This window comes from Symphalangus syndactylus, chromosome 12 (assembly GCF_028878055.3).
Source record: "Symphalangus syndactylus isolate Jambi chromosome 12, NHGRI_mSymSyn1-v2.1_pri, whole genome shotgun sequence".
Lineage (NCBI taxonomy): Eukaryota > Metazoa > Chordata > Mammalia > Primates > Hylobatidae > Symphalangus > Symphalangus syndactylus.
The window spans coordinates 122,969,274-122,990,888 of record NC_072441.2 but is presented as its reverse complement, the minus strand read 5'-3'; the positions used below and the strand labels follow the sequence as shown (position 1 = coordinate 122,990,888).

At 33.8% G+C, this 21,615-nt stretch overlaps 1 protein-coding gene and 1 long non-coding RNA gene across 5 annotated transcripts in view; one reads left to right on the top strand and one right to left on the bottom strand.

Moving 5' to 3' along the window:
* The window catches only part of RASAL2 (RAS protein activator like 2), a 407,617-nt gene that overhangs the window by 321,553 nt on the left and 64,449 nt on the right, over positions 1-21,615 (bottom strand). The window lies entirely within an intron of this gene.
* Positions 4,196-6,762, top strand: LOC129469247 (uncharacterized). Its single transcript, XR_008652959.2, has 3 exons — positions 4,196-4,430; positions 5,371-5,495; positions 6,292-6,762. It is a non-coding gene; the product is annotated as an uncharacterized lncRNA (long non-coding RNA).

The following is a 21,615-nucleotide window of genomic DNA, read 5'->3' as shown; positions in this document are numbered from 1 at the left end:
CTCTGGCACATAGTAGGTGAATATTTAATGAATTATATACATAGATTACTACAAATTAAGCTGCAAGGTATATAAATCAACATCAGATGCAATTCAAGATCACAGCATAATTGCTGAATCCCAAGTAACACTGATCCAGTTAACTTAAGATCATACTGAAACCTATAGCTACCATTTGAAAGTATTAAACTCCAAATACGTAATTCAGGCCTTATGTTTTTTCAAATAGCATGGAAATTTTAATTCTCAGGCAGTATCACACACTTAACTCATGGTACTGTTCTCACAACTATTCATGTTACCCACTGTTCCTTTAAACAACTAAAGAAAATATTCAGCTGAAGAATATTCTGGAACTAGTAAAATTTAGACTAATTTTTTGTACAAAGGCCTATACTGGTAGAATCCCTGAAATAGAATTTTGAAATTGCACCTGATAGCCGGGCATGGTGCTCACACCTGTAATCCCAGCACTTTGGGAGGCTGTGGTGGGAGGATAGTTTTAGGCCAATAGTTCAAGATCAGCCTAGGCAACATAGTGAAACCCTGTCTCTACAAAATAATAAAAAAAAAGAATTAGCCAGGTATGGTGGCACACACCTGTAGTCCCAGCTACTCAGGAGGCTAAGGTGGGAGGATCACTTGAGCATGGGAGTTTGAGGCTACAGTGAGCTATGATCACGCCAATGCACTCCAGCCTGGAGGAATGAGGAAGGGAGTCTCTCTGTCTGTCTGTCTGTCTCTCTCTCTCTCCCTCCCTCTTTCTCAAAAAAAAAAAAAAAAAAATGCAACACATATGGCTTAATATATAGTTACTAATTCTGATGAGTTGGTTATGCCTGTCTGAAGCATGTATTAAGAAGATTCTGAGGCTGTGTCTAAGCTCGGTGAAAGAGAACTATGAGAATGGGAGAAAATATCTGCAAGCTATGCATCTGACAAACAACTAACATCCAATATCTACAAACAACTCAAATCAGCAAGGAAAAAAAAAAAAAAAAAAAAAACAAATAATCCCATCAAAAAGTAGGCAAATGACAGGAACAGACATTTCTCAAAAGAAGATATACAAATGGTCAAGAAACATGAAAAAATGCTCAACAGCACTAATCATCAGGGAAATGCAATTTAAAACCACAAGGAGATATCACCTTATTCCTGCAAGAATGGCCACGTAACAATGGCCACAACTAAAAAGTCAAAAAACAATAGATGTTGGCATGGATGTGGTGACAGGGGAATGCTTATACACTGCTGGTTGGAATGTAAATTAGTAGTACAACCTCTATGGTAAATAGTATGGAGATTTCTTAAAGAACTAAAAGTAGATCTACCATTCCATCCAGCAATAGCATTAACTGGGTATCTACCCAAAGGAAAAGAACTCATTACATCAAAAGATACCTGCATATGTATGTTTATTGTTGCATAATTCACAATTGCAAAGATATGGAACTAACCTAAGTGCCCATTGACCAATAAGTGAATAAAGAAAATGTGGTATATATACACCATGGAATACTACTCTGCCATTAAAACAACAACAACAACAACAACAACAACAACAAAATAATGTCTTTTGCAACAACTTAGATGAAACTGGAGGACATCATTTTAAGTGAAGTTAACTCAGGGATGGAAAACCAAATACCCTATGTTCTCTCTTATAACTGGGACCTAAACAATGGGTACACAAAGGCATTCACAGTGATATAATGGACTTTGGAAACTTAGAAGGGGGAGGTTGGGAGTGGGGTGAGAGACAAAAAAAAAAAAAAACCTACATATAGGGTACAATGTACACCACTTGGGTGATGGGTACACTAAAATCTCAGACTTCACCGCTATACAGTTCATCTATATAACCAAAAACCACTTGTGTCCTAAAAGCTGTTGAAATTTTAAAAAGTTTAAAAGAAGTAAATTAAGTAAATTAAATAAGTATGTTTAATTGGTGAAAAAGGGGCATAGTTATCACACATACACACACACACACACACACACACATATATAACCATGTATATACATAGAATACTTCTGGATGGATACAGTTCCCACAGCTGTTAGTTCTGGGAGAGTCCTGTGAAATTTGGAAGTCTAGGTTAGAAGACGTAGATCTCTCTTTCATCATAAACCCTTGCAGGTATCACAATGTTTTCTACTCTCATATATGACTGACTTTTCCCCCCAAAAAAGTTAATAAAAATGTTCAAAGTTAAATTAACAACATTAATCATTCCCATAACTTAACTATAAGGGAAAAAAACACATGTCAAAATCATGGCGATGAAAGGGACCTAAGATAATACTTTCCTATTTTATTAATGAGAAAACTAAAATAGTTAAGATAATTTTGTTAAGTAGTTAAGATAATTCCAAAGGCAATAGTCAATTCAGTGACATTAGCTCTAAAATCTAGGACCTCCTTATTCCCAGTAATCTGCCATGTACTATATGATTCTATCTCATCTTAGTATGTTACAGGAAAACTTGTCTAAAAGCTTTTTGCAACTTAGGTAAGCAATAGATAGCAATCACAATTTGACAATAATTCATACCAATTTGAAAACAGGTAGCTCGGAAGCTGCAATCTGGCAAGGTTGATTTTTTTTTTTTTTTTTTTTTTTTTTAAAGCAAGCTCAGGAAAGAGCTGAATTTAGCACATGGAGGAACCAGCTATTGCCTTCAATTGTCCTTGGAAAGTAAATGCCAAAGTCAAAGGTTCGTGCATGAACACTCTACACTGTTTAAATCCAGAGGCAGAAGCAGGAAATTAATTAGCCTCTCATTTGTTATCTGTGGCCTTCTTGACTGACCTAATAATAACTCATCTCCAACATTTAGAGAATTTGGTCTAGAAACAGTTTAAACTTCATCTAACCTATGCAACTCATTTTATCAGGTGCCAACCTGATAAGAAACGCACCCATTAACTCTTCTTCTTCCACAATATTCTTGCTTAGAAGCATATGTTAGGCCATCACTCGATTTCATGTGTTAGAAAAGTACAGCATTTGTTTCTGCAAAAGTTGATGAAAGCTTTTTAAATTTTCCAGCTTAATAGAGTGGAAACTGTATTACCATGCAATCTTGGACAGTAAATAAAAAGAAAAAATGACAAATATTGAAAGAATTCTGAAACCAACTCCGAAATAATTAGAATACAGAAAGACATAAGATGAGGGACACAGATATAGTATTCTAAAATGACTACTAGGAAAAGAACTATAAGACCTAAATTAAGCATTTAGAGAAAGGTATAAGAATATTGCTGACATTTTCCAAGGACAGAAAAAAATTATATGCTAATACGTTTTTCACAACATACTAGATTATTAGAGGACAAAGTTTCTCTTGAAAACTTTTTAGAATAAGTAACAAGCAAAAGGAAGAGGCTGCATCAACTAAGTAAAATCTGTCCTAATGTCACTGCCTCACTTAAAAGTAATTTTCATAGAGTATGAATCACAGTCTTAAATATGGAAATAACTAATAGTGGGGAGGGGGAAATTAAGGAGAAAAGTCTTGATTACAATATGAACCTTTTATTAAAAAAAAAAAAAAAGCTTGTTTTTCATAACTGATATCCTGGAAAGCTTTACCCAACCATTAAAATTCCTCTCTTGTCAAGTAGGGGGGATAAAGACCCAATGACAGTATGTTAGCTTTCCTTCTGCACTTTAATGCCACAGTTTCAAAAAAAATCTACATTTTTCAAAAATGGATTTCAGGATTTGAATCCTTACTTCTAGGAAAAAGGAAAGAAGTAGTGGTAAAGGTAAGGCTACTCTAATCTTAGTCAATCTCAGGGTGTGCCACTAAGGTTCACAGAAAGAGAACAGGCTCCTTCCATACCTGTTAGACTCCATCATGACCTCAGGCACTTCTTTACAGATCTACTGAAAATCATCTCCCCAGAAAAATGTACCCAAGAACATACATACGAAATGTGTAATTTCAGGGAATACCCGAACACCAAATTAGGACCTTTGCCCTAAAAAGCAACAACAGGTTTACACACTTTCCACCAAGGCAAATGCTATATTTAGATGTACATTACAATGTGATGGTGGCCTTTTATGTTTCATTTATTCTGTGCATTCTATGACAAAGGCCATTATCTCAGGAAACACAAATACCAAGAATAGACCACACTGCCTTACTGGAGATACACTGGACTGTTAAAACTATTTTCCCATTGATCATTCCTCCAGGGCAGTGGTTCAAAATAGGGGCTATGCACCCCCGTGGGTGGCACATTGGAATTTGTGTGTGTTTGGTTACTACAGTAACTAGAGGTTTCTATGGAAATGCAGAGTTCTCTCCTCCCCACAACACTGGGGAGGAAGAGATGGAGAAATGGACACGTATGTTAGAATGGAATGCATGGATATTCCCACAAAGTGAAAAACGTCCTACCACACATGCACGTAGGTGAAAACCCATTTATAATTATCTAAGCCTGAAACTGAAATCTGTTTTACACATAAATATAAGATACTTTTACACAATTTTAAGATACACTGAATTTCTAGGAATGCAATTACCAGGTAAATAGATGAAGACTGTATTTTGTTTTGTTTGGAACTTTACCAAGGTTGTTGACCGTTTTGAAAAATCATGTCACCAATGACAACACTATTTGTGGTATCTGAGCTGCCAATGAAAGAGACCTTTATTAATCTGCATTTGGAAATACTGCAGTTATGATGATTCTACATATAGGTGCAAGGACTTCACTACCTCATTATGTCTCCTAGTGTATATGCTTAATTATTTACATACTGAAATACAAGTTATTTTATTCTAAATTATTTTCCTTATTATTTCTCATTTATATTAATTAGGTATTACCGTATAATCACTTTTGACTTATATTCAGGTGGTTTTCACTATATGTCAATTTTACTTCAGGATAGTCTAAAGAGAGCATCACAAAATATTTGCTACAACAAGTGGGCAATAGGTCTGATAGGATTGAGAACCACTGATCTAGGGATAACAATATTAGATTTAAATGAAAAAGCTGTCAAACATCTTTACAAGCAGAATATTCAATGGTAGCTTACAGGATTAATTTGTAGAATATTTTTATCTATCTCACTATGCTAGCGGCTGGGATTACAGCCAGCTTCTCTACTGAGACCACCACCATTTCTACACATTATTTAGGCCACAGTCAGAGGCAGCCATTCCCCTCACATTAACCTTTGACAAACTATTATCTGGGCCAATTTGTAGATATAACTGATTTTACGAAACAATGTGAAAAAGATGGCATGGTAAAATGGTATGAAGGACTTGCAAATTCATGAAATAGACATGTCTTTCATCTCCTATTAATTTTTCATGGACAACCTCTCCCAACAGGTAACAGTCAATAACAGTTTCAAACTTAGGCCTTGTCCTGGTCCAAAGTTTGAAAAGGACTATCATGAATGAATGAATGGAAGGAAAGGAAGAAGAGAGAGAGAAAAAAGGAAAGGGAAACGCTGGTAAGGCAACATATGAAATAGAGCATGAAAAAGCTCTCCAGGAACATATCAAGTTTATATACCCATAAACTTATTAATTCAAAACATATTAGCCATGATAAATCCTTTTGAAAATACCTGAATGACAGACCCAAGTAAGAAGGCAAATTTATAGAGATGGTTACTCATGGTATATTCCCATAAGAGAGTGCCAAACAGAAAGCAATGAAAATTTGGGAAGGTTACTACTCCTAGCACTTTAGTCTTAAATCTCTCTCCTCCAACCTCATCCCTTAGGCCAAAGCTTCATAAAACATCTCCAAATAGGCCACCTCATTAAAATAGCTTATATTAAGTACTGGATAAAGAACTTTGACACAGAAACTATTTATAACCTATTCTCTATAGCAGGAATATGATCCACACCAACCTGTGCACCCCAACTATACAAGTAAAATATTGTCTGAATAGGCTCACTTTCAAAATGGTTAGTCCTTTTTTCCCTCAAAACTAGTAACTACTAGGGCTTCAAAAATATGAATTTCCCAATATTTTAAACAGGCAACTCAAGTATCAATTACTTTCATTCTTTTGTGGGGAAAGCTACTCGGAATATATATGACAGTCTACAGTTAGCCTTTACTCTGATTACAGGAACTAGTTACTGGTTAAATTGCCTGAACTACTGGTGTCTCTTTCTGAAAACAAAACCAGTACCCTTGTGAAAATAAGAGTGAGCAGGTACAATGTGCTGAGAGATCACATTATTTAAAAGGCCTAATGTTTCATTCCTCTTCTTTTCAACTCATGTCTTAAGGAGTAGAAATTACTTTTGGATGGCACAGACATAACATGGATAAAAATACTCCATACATTCTGTGGAATTTTCCAAGGAAAACCCATGTGTAATGGTGTATAAGTTTACTGACTGCTGATTAATAATTATTAATTAAGGACATAAAGACAAGCAAACTTACACTGAATTAAGAGCATATGCCAAGAAATGTAAATGAAATGAATTCGCTGCCTCCATTCAAACAGCTGAGACAAAGCTTCATAAAAAATAAGTGAGAAATGACAAAGGAAGAAATGAAATCATGAACAACTCAAATCAACAAAACTAAAAAACAAAAAGAACTGATAACTTTAAATAAAAGCACCTGGGCTGGTATGTATGTGCTTCATGTGTGTGACTACATGTATTTATGTTGATTGCTGATGAATAAATATTTAATATTTAAAACCTAAAGAACTGAAAAAGAGTTATAGACAGATAAGAGCTCATGGATATATAATATATATAAAAAGACCATGAAATATGAATAAATAGAATGTCCTTCAGAGAAAAAGAGCAAATAAAACAACTTTAAGAAATGAACAAAGAACCACCTCCAAGTAAAAACCACCAAAGAATTCCTCTTGAAAAATATGCTATAAAAAGGAGAAAATATTTAAATAGTTATACATATGAATAAATATTAAAAACAGTTTAATCCCCCTAAAAATTCTGTTTCCAATTACATATTCCCTTGTCTGATTATATATTTTACTACAATGAAAGAATAAACTATGACTTAGCTCTTCCCACATTAGCAGCATCCTCTATTATGCTACTACCAAAATATATATATATAATATATCTTTACATACTTCCTCCAGGCAAAGACCACAGAATTTCTCTATCTCAATTTAGCTAGTGCATGGGACAATTTGCTGTATCTTTATAAATATTAAAATAGGCAGAGGAAACTTTTTTGTCTACTTCACAAATATGTGGTTCTCCAGTCAACAACGTATTTCCTATAAATGCAGGTCAAGAATCCACTTTCAAATGTCTTGAATCTTTTTTAGCAACCAAGTAACAGGATTGCCTATTTTCAATGTATCCTGTTAAGAAATAAGGAGCAATTTAAATCAAACAAGAAAAGATAAATCTAAAATAAATGAGAATGGGGAGGATAGAGAAGGATATAATCATACACTGAAGAAATTAAGTGGAAATAAATGTATTCATAATCACTTAGCCAAACTGTTAATGTTTTAAACCTTCCCATTCTTCCATGATATGTATTTCTTTAAAGTATAAAATGGAATGTTAAGAAGGCAGCTCTCTGGCAAGTGTAAACACCTTAATAATTTTTACAAGTTGCTTTTTGGTAAGGCCCATACACCTAACTCCACCCTCATTTTAAAACTGTACTGTCACATAATTAAATACCACAGCCTTCATTTTAAAGGCTCTAAGTAGAATTGCAGCTGTGGTCTACATTCAGAACTCAGCATATGGGTTCTGAAGGATAATTTCAACAATAAACAGAATGGCTGGGAAAGGTACAAACTTGAAAACTGTGAAGAGTGCTCTTCAATTAATAAACGTGACACAAGTAGGACCAGTAAGACTTCCGCATATCTCTTGGCTTGTACCTCCTCAAAGGGTAATGATCTCTTGGACTATTTAATAGTTAGCATCCTTATGATATACCCAAAGGTAAGCAATTAGTGTCAATTGTAATGATTAAAAAGAACATCTTTTAAAAATAAACTCATCTGAGTAAATGAAGCCACTTGAAAAGTCAACCAGATATATTTTATATATCTTATCTAAAAGGGATGTAAAAATAAACAAACACTTCCTTGAAATACAATCTTCTAATAAGAAGTGTCGCCAAAGATCCCTTGGGGTTTCTCTAAGTTGTGTGAATACAACTTGTCAATTATAGAGGGAAGAAAGTAAACACCACGATTAAATAAGACTTGGAAATATTCGAATATAAAGACTATACATTAGGAGTATTTTTTCATATACTAGGTAAGTAGGTAGTCATAAAAATGTCAGAAAATTGACAAATGGTACATTTTTAAAGGAAAAGTAGGCAACTGTGCATATTAATGTTAAAAAGTTTCATAATCAAAGATTATATCTTCTATTGCTCTCACACAATAAATACTGCCTCAATAAAAGATGAAAACTAAGGATAACTTCACTGATCTTTCTTCATTGTCTCGGACATCTTCAATGTTACATAAAAACAGTTTTGCAGTTAAAAAACGAATAAATCTATACAACTACAATGAACTGGAACATTATCAAATATGTTCAAAAACATATTAAAATTAGACTTTGGTGTATACATAGGAGCTGCAAAACACTTGGTGACAAACTCTAAAATTCCACACAGTAAAGAACAGGAATAAGAGTGGCTATAAAGTGTTCATTCTGTGTGACTCACAACCCACCTCTCATGTGATGGTGCAGATGGTCCCACTGACTGCTGTGAGATTGAACATAAGCCTGTAAGCAAAAGTCTCACAAACACACAGCCCAGTGCGCATTTCAACTAGTCTATAGAGCTAGCAGTGCTATTGTTGAGATTCTGCAAGCCACATAAAGATGGTACATACCACAATTCCAAATTTTAAAATGAGACTTTAGGTCTAGAGAATATCATACTCAAAACAGCAGTGCCCTCATAGATTACCAGTAAAAACTTCTGATTACAAACTTCAAACCTTTATAAAGTACTTTACAAAAAACAATCCTCTAGAAATTAAGCTAAAGGTATAAAATGGAAAAAAAGATTTATAGTAGTAATATTTCTGATAAACTTTTCTTCTTGGGGATATGTATCTATATCTTCATATAATATATGTAGTATTTGTGCAGTTATAAAATACTATATTTTCTAGTCTACAGTTTTTTTTTTTTGGCTTCTCACAGGGTCTAAAATAAGACTAAATCTTAGCTATTTGTGTGTTATCTTCAATTTCAACTTTAATAAATGTTTGTTAAAACTGGGGAGAGTATTTAAAAGTGTACAGGATTTTATAAAGACTAGAACATATGCAGGTGGGTGCTAAAGGAATTTTCTGCCTGTTTTGCCAGAAGCAGGATGCCATCTGCTTGTGCCATGAATCAAGCTAACCCTCAGCAGTTTCCGAAGTTGAGAGGAAAATCTGGTTGTTAGTTAATATTGAAAACACACTCTAATCCGAGAAGAACTGTTATTTTTGTAAATGCTCTTAGATACAGTTAAAACCTTGCACTCCCCGTTAAAAGCAGTGATCTGTTTATCCTTCCCTCATACAACAACAGTTGATCCTTGAGCAACACAGGTTTTAATCGCACAGGTCCACATACATGTGAATTTCTTTCAATAAATGTATTTGAAAATTTTTGGAGATTTGTGACAATTTGAAAAAACGTGCAGGCAAACCATGTAGCATAGAAATTTAAAAAAAAGGAAGAAAGAAAAGAAAAAGTTGGGCATGTCATCAATGGATAAAATATATGTAAATACTAGTCTATTTGTATATTAATCAATCATTTATGTTATCAGTAAGGCTTCAGGTCAACCGTAGGCTATTAGTAGTTAAGTTTTGGAAGGGTCAAAAGTTACATGCAAATTTTTGGCTGCAAGGCAGGGAGCATTACAGACACCCCCATACCCATTTTGTCCAAAGAGCAACTGTACTTTAAAAAGAAAAATCAAATTAATGCCAATCTCTTATTTCTAAATAGTATTCTCTATTAAGTAACTGAAATTTTATTATTTTGATTCATTATCTGAAAAGCAAGCACAGCTTTATATTTGAAACTATTTCCATCTTGTATAGTACAGATATCAACAAATAAGACAAGTAGAATCACTTATATGAAGAAGTTTCACAGTAGCCAATTAGAAATCATGATTCTCTGATTCTGTTACTGCTTTATCTGTCTCTCTAATTTAAACTTAAAGTCCACAGTCATTATGTGCTGTGTTTAAATAGTATAAGACACACAAACTAGTGGTTTATGAACATTCTAACTTACTGTACATATTATTAAAGCCTAAAGAAAACTCTGAAAATGGAAAATATCTTGCCAGATCTTATTACAGGAGGAAAGTCTCTTTGGATTTATCAGTTAGGAAATTTTTTGTTTGAACATTTTGAGTAATAACCTGCCTCAGAGTAGGGGCTAGAAAGAACTTTATTAAAACTCTGTGAAAATCCATGTAAACGACTGAAAGTTAACTTAAAAATGACTCCTAATAACTGATTTTTAAAAATTAATTCAGCAGTTTTCCTTTTGAATAAGCATAACAACAAGGGACTTTTAAAACTATATAGAACTTTCAGCCACAACCTAATCACATTAGGCACCTACAACCTAAAATAAATTAGGCACCATTTGTCAATTTTCTGACATTTTTATGACTACCTATTTACCTAGGTAGGAAAAAATACTCCTAATGTATAGTCTTTATATTTGAATATTTCCAAGTCTTATTTAATTGTGGTGGTTACTCTTTCTTCCCTCTATGATTGACAAGTTGTATTCACATAGCTTAGAAAAAACTCCAAGGGATCTTTGGTGACACTTCTTATTAGAAGATTTTATTTTGAGGAAGTGTTCATTTATTTTTACATCTCTTTTAGATGATATAAAAAATATATCTGGTTGACTTTTCAACTGGCTTCATTTACTCAGATGAGTTTATTTTTTAAAGATGTTCTTTTTAATCATTACAATTGACACTAATTGCTTACCTTTGGGTATATCATAAGGATGCTAACTATTAAATAGTCCAAGAGATCATTACCCTTTGAGGAGGTACAAGCCAAGAGATATTAGTTCCATGAGGATTTTATTCCATGAGGATATCTATCATTTCATAGAAAACTTTCACCTGAAAATTGTTGCCACTTGGATGGCATGCCTTGAATTTTAAGTTAAATGATCACATTAATATTGTGTTATACAGCTATTATTTTCACATTTTGCAACAGTGAGATTGATCACAAACACACAATCCATTTTTAAAAATTCCTCTGATCTCCCTTATTTATAGCACAAGGGACAGGTCTCGTTTTACTTTCAGGAAGCCGGAAACAATCAAATTGTCTTTGGTGAGATGAGGGAACACTTATGGGGAAACTGGGTTTGCTGATACCAGCAGTGGAGGTGGGTAAAGTGGGTTTGGTGAGTATGTATGTGCACATATGTACAAATATGGGGGGGAAATGCAGCTTATAAATGTAATTCCCACTATCTACTCATCTATGACTAAAGCCTTTAAAATACACCACACCACCAAGTATTAGGTTTATGCTGGTCATGGTTAAAAGACAGTGAGCAGGCAACTTTGGACAAGAGACATTAACTTTCTCTGGACCTCAGCTTCTTTATCTGTAAAATTAGCAGTGAGGTCTACTTTAGCTTGTAAGGTTCCTTTCAGTTCTGAAACTCAAATATTCATTGAATATCAATTTTTAGAACATAAAGATAAATAAAACACAGCTCTGGCTCTAAAAGTTGACTCAATAAAAAACTCAATCACCATGTCCACTGTTTCTAAATAAAACATACTGTGTTTGCATTTGTGTGTATACGTGTACATGTATGTGTACAGTCATCCCTTAGCATCCTTGGGGGATTAGTTCCAGGACTTCCCTTGGATACCCACATCCACAAATGCTCAAGTCTCTGACATAAAATGGCGTAGAATTTGCTGTATAACCTATGCACATCCTCTTGTATACTTCAAGTAATCTCTGGATTACTTATAATATCTAACACAATGTAAATGTTACATAACAGTTACATTGTTTAGGGAATAATGACAAGAAAAAAGTCTATACGTGATAAGTACAGATGCAACTTTTTCCTGAATGCTTGCTCTTTGGTTGGTTGAATCCACAGATGCAGAATTCACAGATGTGGAGGGCTAACTGTATATATACATTCATATGTAACTATAGACATATACACACATATATGTGTAACTATAGATACACACACACATATATGTATACACACGCACGTACAGTTGTACTTTGATATCTGTGGGGGATTGGCTCCAGGATGTCTCTCAGATAACAAAGTCCATGCACTCAAGACTCTTACATAAAATGGTGAAGTATTGCATATAGCCTACATCTTCCTGTATACTTTAAGTCATCTCTAGATTATTTATAATAACTAATATAATATAAATGCAATGTAAATAGTTATATTTTTCTTTGTATTATTTTTTAGTGTTACAAAGTTTTCTTTTTATTGTTTTTTTTCCAATACATAGTTGGTTGAATCCACAGGCTCAGAATCTGCAGCAGATACAGAGGGCCCACTGCGCGCGTGCGCGCACGCGTGCACACACACACACACACACACACACAAATGTTTGATGAACAAAGCATGTGTTCTAAAAAACTTAAAACTGTGGTGTCATGAAATGGAAAACAATCAGTGAAAATTGACAACATATCACTCCACCAAAATAGGTAATTTATCAACTATATCACCACCCAAGAAAGCTTTTAATGGCATGCTCAGAAACCCAGCAATATATATTTCTGCCTCCTTTAAAACGGAGAAAAAAATCCTGTATGCATAGAAGAAAATGACCTCCACAAATTTACTGACAGTTTATTTTCAGGAAACCATTTAGAGCAAGGAAGGGGAAATACAGTTTAAAACACACACACACACACACACACACACACACACACACACACACAAATGCTAATTATCATTATAATTCTTGCTGAGATGCTTAAAAATTAAATACATTTCCCCTGAAGATTTTGGGCCTGCTCCATTTGGAATAACCAGCTTTTTCAATAATAGGAATTAGAAAAGACATTAATCTGTCTGATTGCTGGCATAATGATGATTGCAAAAATGGAAATAACATGTTATAATTGGAGTCCTGAATTCAGAAAAGTACCGCATTTTTGACCAGCCCCTAGAAATAAAAATTGATGTCAATAATTAGTATTGGGAGTCTTAGAGCTAATTTCTATGTCCACGAGTTGCCCTATCTTCCTTTTATACAGTTTTTTAACTTTTTATTTTGAAACAGTTTCAGACACATAAAAAAGTTGAAAGAATTGTACAAATAATTCCTGTATACTCTTCATCCAGATCCCCCAAATGTTCACATTTTGCCATATATGCCTTATTATTTTCCCTTTTTTAAACAAAAACAGGAAAATGAATAAAATACTTAGGAATAAAGAAAACAAGTGAAATACTTGTATCCTGAAGACTACTAAACATTGCAAGAAAAACCTAAATAAACGAAAAGACAACCCCATTCATGGATTACTAGGTTTAATGTTGTTACAAAGGCAATATTCCCTAAATTGATCTACAAATTAAACAAAATCTCTATTAAAATCCCAAATGGTTTTATTATGCAGAAATTGATAAGCTCATACGGAATAACAAGGGCCTCCAAATAGCTAGAACAACCTAGAAAAAGAAAAATAAAGTTGGAGTACTCACATTTTCCCAATCTCAAAACTTACTACAAAGTTACAATAATTAACATTATATGGTACAAACATAGGATAGACATATAGATCATAAAAATAAAAGTAAACTCATAAATTTGTGGGCAATCGATTTTGACAAAGGGGCCAAGACAAATTTGGGAATAGTCTTTACAACAAATGATGTTGGGTTAATAGGATATCCACATGCAGAAGTATAAAGTTAGACCCTAGTCACACCATATACAAAAACCGACTCATCACAGGATCAAAGACCTAATATATATGCTAAAACTAGAAAACTCTTAGAAGAAAACATAAGCACAATTCTGTTTGACCTTGGAATAGGTAATGGTTTACTGGCTATGACACAGAAAAGCACATGTAAGAAAAAAGAAAAACTGGACTTCATAAAAATTTAAAATATATCCTTCAAAAACTATCATCAAGAAAGTGTAAAGAAAGACACAGTGGCTAACGCCTGTAATCCCAGCATTTTGGGAGGCTGAGGCAGGCAGATAACGAGGTCAGGAGTCCAAGACTAGCCTGGCCAACATGGTGAAACCCCATCTCTACTAAAAATACAAAAATTAGCCGGGCATGGTGTGCGCCTGTAATCCCAGCTACTCAGGAGACTGAGGCAGGAGAATTGCTTGAACCCAGGAGGCAGAGGTTTCAGCGAGCTGAGATGGCACCACCGCACTCCAGCCTGGGCAACAGAGCAAGACTCTGTCTCAGAAAATAAAAAACAAAGAAAGTGTAAAACTGCAAAAGGGAGGAAATGTTTTTCAAATCACGTATCTGATAAGGTTCTAGTATCAAGCATATATAAAGAAATCTCGGCTGGGCACAGTGGCTCACAATCCCAGCACTTTGGGAGGCTGAGGCAGGTGGATCACCTAAGGTCAGGAGTTCAAGACCCACCTAGCCAACATGGTAAAACGCTGTCTCTACTAAAAATACAGAAATTAGATGAGCATGGTGGCTCATGCTTGTAATCCTAGCTACTTGAGAGGCTGAGGCAGGAGGATCACTTGAACCCAGGAGGCGGAGGTTGTGGTGAGCTGAGATCGTGCCACTGCACTCCAGCCTGAGTGACAGAGAGACTCAGTCTCAAAAAATATATATATTATATATAAAATATATATTTTTATATAAAATATCTATTATATAATATATAATATATTATATATTATATTATATTATATATTATATATATTTTATTTATATATAATATTATATAATATTATATAATATTAATTATATATTATATAATAGATATATATAAAATATATAATAGATATTATATATAAAATATATAATATAATAGATATTACATATAATATATAATAGATATTATATATAAAATATATAATATAATAGATATTACATATAATATATAATAGATATTATATATAAAATATATAATATATAATAGATATTATATATAAAATATATAATAGATATTATAAGCATATAATATATAATAGATATTACATATAAAATATATAATATATAATAGATATTACATATAAAATATAATATATAATAGATATTACATATAAAATATATGATATATAATAGATATTACATATAAAATATATGATATATAATAGATATTACATATAAAATATATGATATATAATAGATATTACATATAAAATATATGATATATAATAGATATTACATATAAAATATATGATATATAATAGATATTACATATAAAATATATGATATATAATAGATATTACATATAAAATATATGATATATAATAGATATTACATATATAATATATGATATATAATAGATATTACATATAAAATATATGATATATAATAGATATTACATATAAAATATGATATATAATAGATATTACATATAAAATATATGATATATAATAGATATTACATATGAAATATATGATATATAATAGATATTACATATGAAATATATGATATATAATAGATATTACATATAAAATATATGATATACAATAGATATTACATATGAAATATATGATATACAATAGATATTACATATGAAATATATGATATATAATAGATATTACATATGAAATATATGATATACAATAGATATTACATATGAAATATATGATATATAATAGATATTACATATGAAATATATGATATATAATAGATATTACATATAAAATATATGATATATAATAGATATTACATGTAAAAAATATGATATATAATAGATATTACATGTAAAATATATGATATATAATAGATATTACATGTAAAAAATATGATATATAATAGATATTACATGTAAAATATATGATATATAATAGATATTACATATAAAATATATGATATATAATAGATGTTATATATAAAACATATAATATATAATAGATGTTATATATAAAATATATAACTATTATATATAAAATATATAATATATATCTTATATAAAATATATAATATATAATATCTATTATATATAAAATATCTATTATATATAAAATACATATATATATATATATATATATATATATATAAAAAGAAATCTTATAAATCAACAATTAGGCCAGGCACGGTGGCTCACGCCTGTAATCCCAGCACTCTAGGAGGCCGAGGCGGGCAGATCACGAGGTCAGGAGATTGAGACCATCCTGGCTAACACGGTGAAACACTGTCTCTACTAAAAAATACAAAAAATTGGCCAGGCATGGTGGCGGGTGCCTGTAGTCCCAGCTACTCGGGAGGCTGAGGCAGGTGAATGGCTTGAACCCGACAGGCGGAGCTTGCAGTGAGCGGAGATCACACCACTGCACTCCAGCCTGGCCGACAGAGCAAGACTCAGTCTCAAAATAAATAAATAAAAATAAATAAATAAATCAACAATCAAAAGACAACCCAATTTAAACATGGCAAAGAATCTGAATAGACATTTCTTCAAAGAAGACACACAGTGTCTCAAACACATGAAAAGATACTCAGCACTATTAGTCACCAAGGAAATACAAAATCAAAATCACAAAGAGATGCCACTTCACACCCACTAGGAAGGCTATAATAAAAAAAACAGATGATAAGAAGTGTTGACAAGGATGTGGAAAAAGTGGAATCCTTATTCATTGCTGGTGGGAATTAAAATGGTGCATTTGGCAGTTCGTCAAAATGTTAAGCCCAGAGTTACCATGTGACTCAGACATTTCATTCCTAGGCATATACCCAAAAAAATTGAAAATGTGTCAACAACAAACTTGTTCACAAATGTCCATATCAGTATTATTCATAATAGTCAAATGGTAGAAAAAACCTAAATGTCCATCAAATGATGAATGTGGTATATTCAAATAATGACTGGAATGATATTCAGCCATAAAATGAAATCATGTAGTATTGATACATGCTATAATATGGATGAATATTGAAAATATTATGCCAAGTGAAAGAAGCCAGTCACAAAGGCCATACTGTATGATTCTATTTATGTGAAAAGTACAGAATAGGTAGGCAACTCCATAAAGACAGAAAGTAAATTAATGGTTGCCAGGGCCTGGGGGAGGGGAAATGAACAATGACAATGCTTAAGGGGTTTCCCTTCAGGGTGATCAAAGTTCTGGAACTAGATGGTAGTGATTGTTGCAAAAGATATTGTACAAAGTACTAAAAACTACTTAATTGTACGTTTTAAAAGAAAAAAATGTACTGTATTTAACTATATCCTTTTTTTTAAAGTATTTGAGGAAAAAAAATGTGTTAGAAAACTCTGTGAGTAAAAAGAGAAAGAAAACAGAAAATAGCCAGACAGACACTTGGGGGAACCCTCACCTATGTGGAATAAAGAGGAAGAAGAGGCCAGAGAAGCAATCAGATGGAAAACGGAGTTTGTAAAATCAACTGGAACACTATTAGGGTCAGAAGTGTCAAATTCTTTCAGAAAATCATTCTGAGTGATGAGCATACTTAATACAAGTCCCACCCAGTTTAAATACGCTCTCTTAAAAAGAAGCCTGCTTACTATTCCATCCCCCTTCTCTGGTTGGAGACCAATCCTGGACATTATTGAAAACAACTAGCTACACTTCTTTCACAGTGTTCCATAAGTCAGGCTTTCACTGTCTGTCTGATCTTTTCTTCATTAGATAGGATTAATAAAGATTGACTCAATATATTTATTTGTTTTCATTATTATTATTTTTTTGAGACAGAGTTTCACTCTTGTAGTCCAGGCTGGAGGGCAGTGGTGCAATCTCGGCTCACTGCAACATCCGCCTCCCAGGTTCAAGCGATTCTCCTGCCTCAGCCTCCCAAGTAGTTGGGATTACAGGTGCCTGCCATCACGTCCCGCTAGTTTATGTATTTTTAGTAGAGACCGGGTTTTGCCATGTTGGCCAGGCTGGTCTCGAACTCCTGACCTCAGGTGACATACCCGTCTCGGCCTCCCAAAGTTCTAGGATTACAGGCAAGAGCCACCGCGCCCAGCGACTCAATAGGTTTAATACAAATACGACCCCCTTATTATCAACCTGATCTTAATCTAATTTCATGAGTTAAATTATGAAAAGAAAATCTACTCTCTTGATGATCATATAAAGTAATAATTTTATTACCTTATTGTTTTTATTAAGTAATGATGTTTCTTTTTTCTTTTGTACCGGTTCTATTGTAGTTTGTAAAACTACAGAATAGGGTGTAGCAAACCAACATGACACATGTATACATATGTAACAAACCTGCACGTTGTGCACATGTACCCTAGAACTTAAACAAAAAAAGAAAGAAAGAAAAAAAGAAAATAAACTTCGGTTATTTCCTTAAAAAACAAAACAAAACTACACAATAATTTTCCTAGAGGCTGACTGGAAATTTAAAAGTTCTGATCATTTTGATTTTTGCTTTGGACATACTCATCCACAGTAGTTTTTTTGTTTGTTTGTTTGGTATTTTTAGACAGTCTCGCTCTGTCGCCCAGGCAGGAGTGCAGTGTCGCGATCTCGGCTCACTGCAACCTCCGCCTCTGGATTCAAGCAATTCTCCTGCCTCAGCCTCCCGAGTAGCTGGGATAACTCATTTTTTTATTTTTAGTAGAAACAGAGTTTCACCATGTTGGCCAGGCTGGTCTCAAACTCCCGATCTCAGGTGATCCACCCACTTGGCCTCCCAAAGTGCTGGGATTACAGGCATGAGTCACCGCGCCCGGCCTACAGTAATATTTTATGGAATATATGCAGAAGAGCAAAAACAAAAACAAGTTTCTTGTTTTTCAATAATAGTCTAATAAGCAAGAGCATTTTAGAAAAGAACAAGTGGATGTATAAATCAGTTTGTTTTCAAACACTTTTCCTGTATCATTTTGTTTTATGTTATTTTCTAGGGCATCAGAAACTGCTACGCTGTATCCAGACTGACTGACCAGCCAAGAGAAAGTCTTGGCACTACTCTGAAATAAGATATGTCAGGTCTACCCTTCCATATTGCGTGACTGGCCTAGTTAGAGTAAATATATACATGACAGTAAAGAGATACAGCATCAATATGGATGCTACGGTGTTATCACCTCATTCGCAATGTTTCTTGTGTCGATGACACGCATGCTAACTAAAAAAGACTAACATATGAAAAGATAAACAATTAAATAAAACCAAGCTACGCAGTATGACACCAATTTGCACAATTAAGTTTGAAAGACCAAACAGTACAAGCTTACACATTCACTTTTAAAACTATTTTATTTTCTCAAATCAATAAATGTAATCCAGCATATAAACAGAACCAAAGACAAAAACCACATGATTATCTCAATAGATGCAGAAAAGGCCTTTGACAAAATTCAACAACCCTTCATGCTAAAAACTCTCAATAAATTAGGTATTGATGGGACATATCTCAAAATAATAAGAGCTATCTATGACAAACCCACAGCCAATATCATACTGAATGGGCAAAAACTGGAAGCATTCCCTCTGAAAACTGGCACAAGACAGGGATGCCCTCTCTCACCACTCCTATTCAACATAGTGCTGGAAGTTCTGGCCAGAGCAATCAGGCAGGAGAAGGAAATAAAGGGTATTCAATTAGGAAAAGAGGAAGTCAAATTATCCCTGTTTGCAGATGACATGATTGTATATCTAGAAAACCCCACTGTCTCAGCCCAAAATCTCCTTAAGCTGATTAGCAACTTCAGCAAAGTCTCAGGATACAAAATCAATGTACAAAAATCACAAGCATTCTTGTACACCAATCACAGACAAACAGAGAGCCAAATCATGAGTGAACTCCCATTCACAATTGCTTCAAAGAGAATAAAATACCTAGGAATCCAACTTACAAGGGATGTGAAGGACCTCTTCAAGGAGAACTACAAACCACTGCTCAATGAAATAAAAGAGGATACAAACAAATGGAAGAACATTCCATGCTTATGGGTTGGCAGAATCAATATCGTGCAAATGGCCATACTGCCCAAGGTTATTTATAGATTCAATGCCATCCCCATTAAGCTACCAATGACTTTCTTCACAGAATTGGAAAAAACTACTTTAAAGTTCATATGGAACCAAAAAAGAGCCCGCATCACCAAGTCAACCCTAAGCCAAAAGAACAAAGCTGGAGGCATCATGCTACCTGACTTCAAACTATACTACAAGCCTACAGTAACCAAAACAGCATGGTACTGGTACCACAACAGAGACATAGATCAATGGAACAGAACAGAGCCCTCAGAAATGATGCCGCATATCTACAACTATCTGATCTTTGACAAACCTGACAAAAACAAGAAATGGGGAAAAGATTCCCTATTTAATAAATGGTGCTGGGAAAACTGGCTAGCCATATGTAGAAAGCTGAAACTGGATCCCTTCCTTACACCTTATACAAAAATTAATTCAAGATGGATTAAAGACTTAAATGTTAGACCTAAAACCATTAAAATTCTACAAGAAAACCTAGGCAACACCATTCAGGACATAGGCGTGGGCAAGGACTTCATGTCTAAAACACCAAAAGCAATGGCAACAAAAGCCAAAATTGACAAATGGGATCTAATTAAACTAAAGAGCTTCTGCACAGCAAAACAAACTACCATCAGAGTGAACAGGCAACCTACAGAATGGGAGAAACTTTTTGCAACCTACTCATCTGACAAAGGGCTAATATCCAGAATCTACAATGAACTCAAACAAATTTACAAGAAAAAAACAAACAACCCCATCAAAAAGTGGGCAAAGGACATGAACAGACATTTCTCAAAAGAAGACATTTATGCAGCCAAAAAACACATGAAGAAATGCTCATCATCACTGGCCATCAGAGAAATGCAAAACAAAACCACAATGAGATACCATCTCACACCAGTTAGAATGGCCATCATTAAAAAATCAGGAAACAACAGGTGCTGGAGAGGATGTGGAGAAATAGGAACATTTTTACACTTTTGGTAGGACTGTAAACTAGTTCAACCATTGTGGAAGTCAGTGTGGCGATTCCTCAGGGATCTAGAACTAGAAATACCATTTGACCCTGCCAACCCATTACTGGGTATATACCCAAAGGACTATAAATCATGCTGCTATAAAGACACAGGCACACGTATGTTTACTGCGGCACTATTCACAATAGCAAAGACTTGGAACCAACCCAAATTTCCAACAACGATAGACTGGATTAAGAAAATGTGGCACATATACACCATGGAATACTATGCAGCCATAAAAAATGATGAGTTCGTGTCCTTTGTAGGGACATGGATGAAACTGGAAAACATCATTCTCAGTAAACTATCGCAAGGACAAAAAACCAAACACCGCATGTTCTCACTCATAGGTGGGAACTGAACAATGAGAACTCATGGACACAGGAAGGGGAACATCACACTCCGGGGACTGTTGTGGGGTTGGGGGAG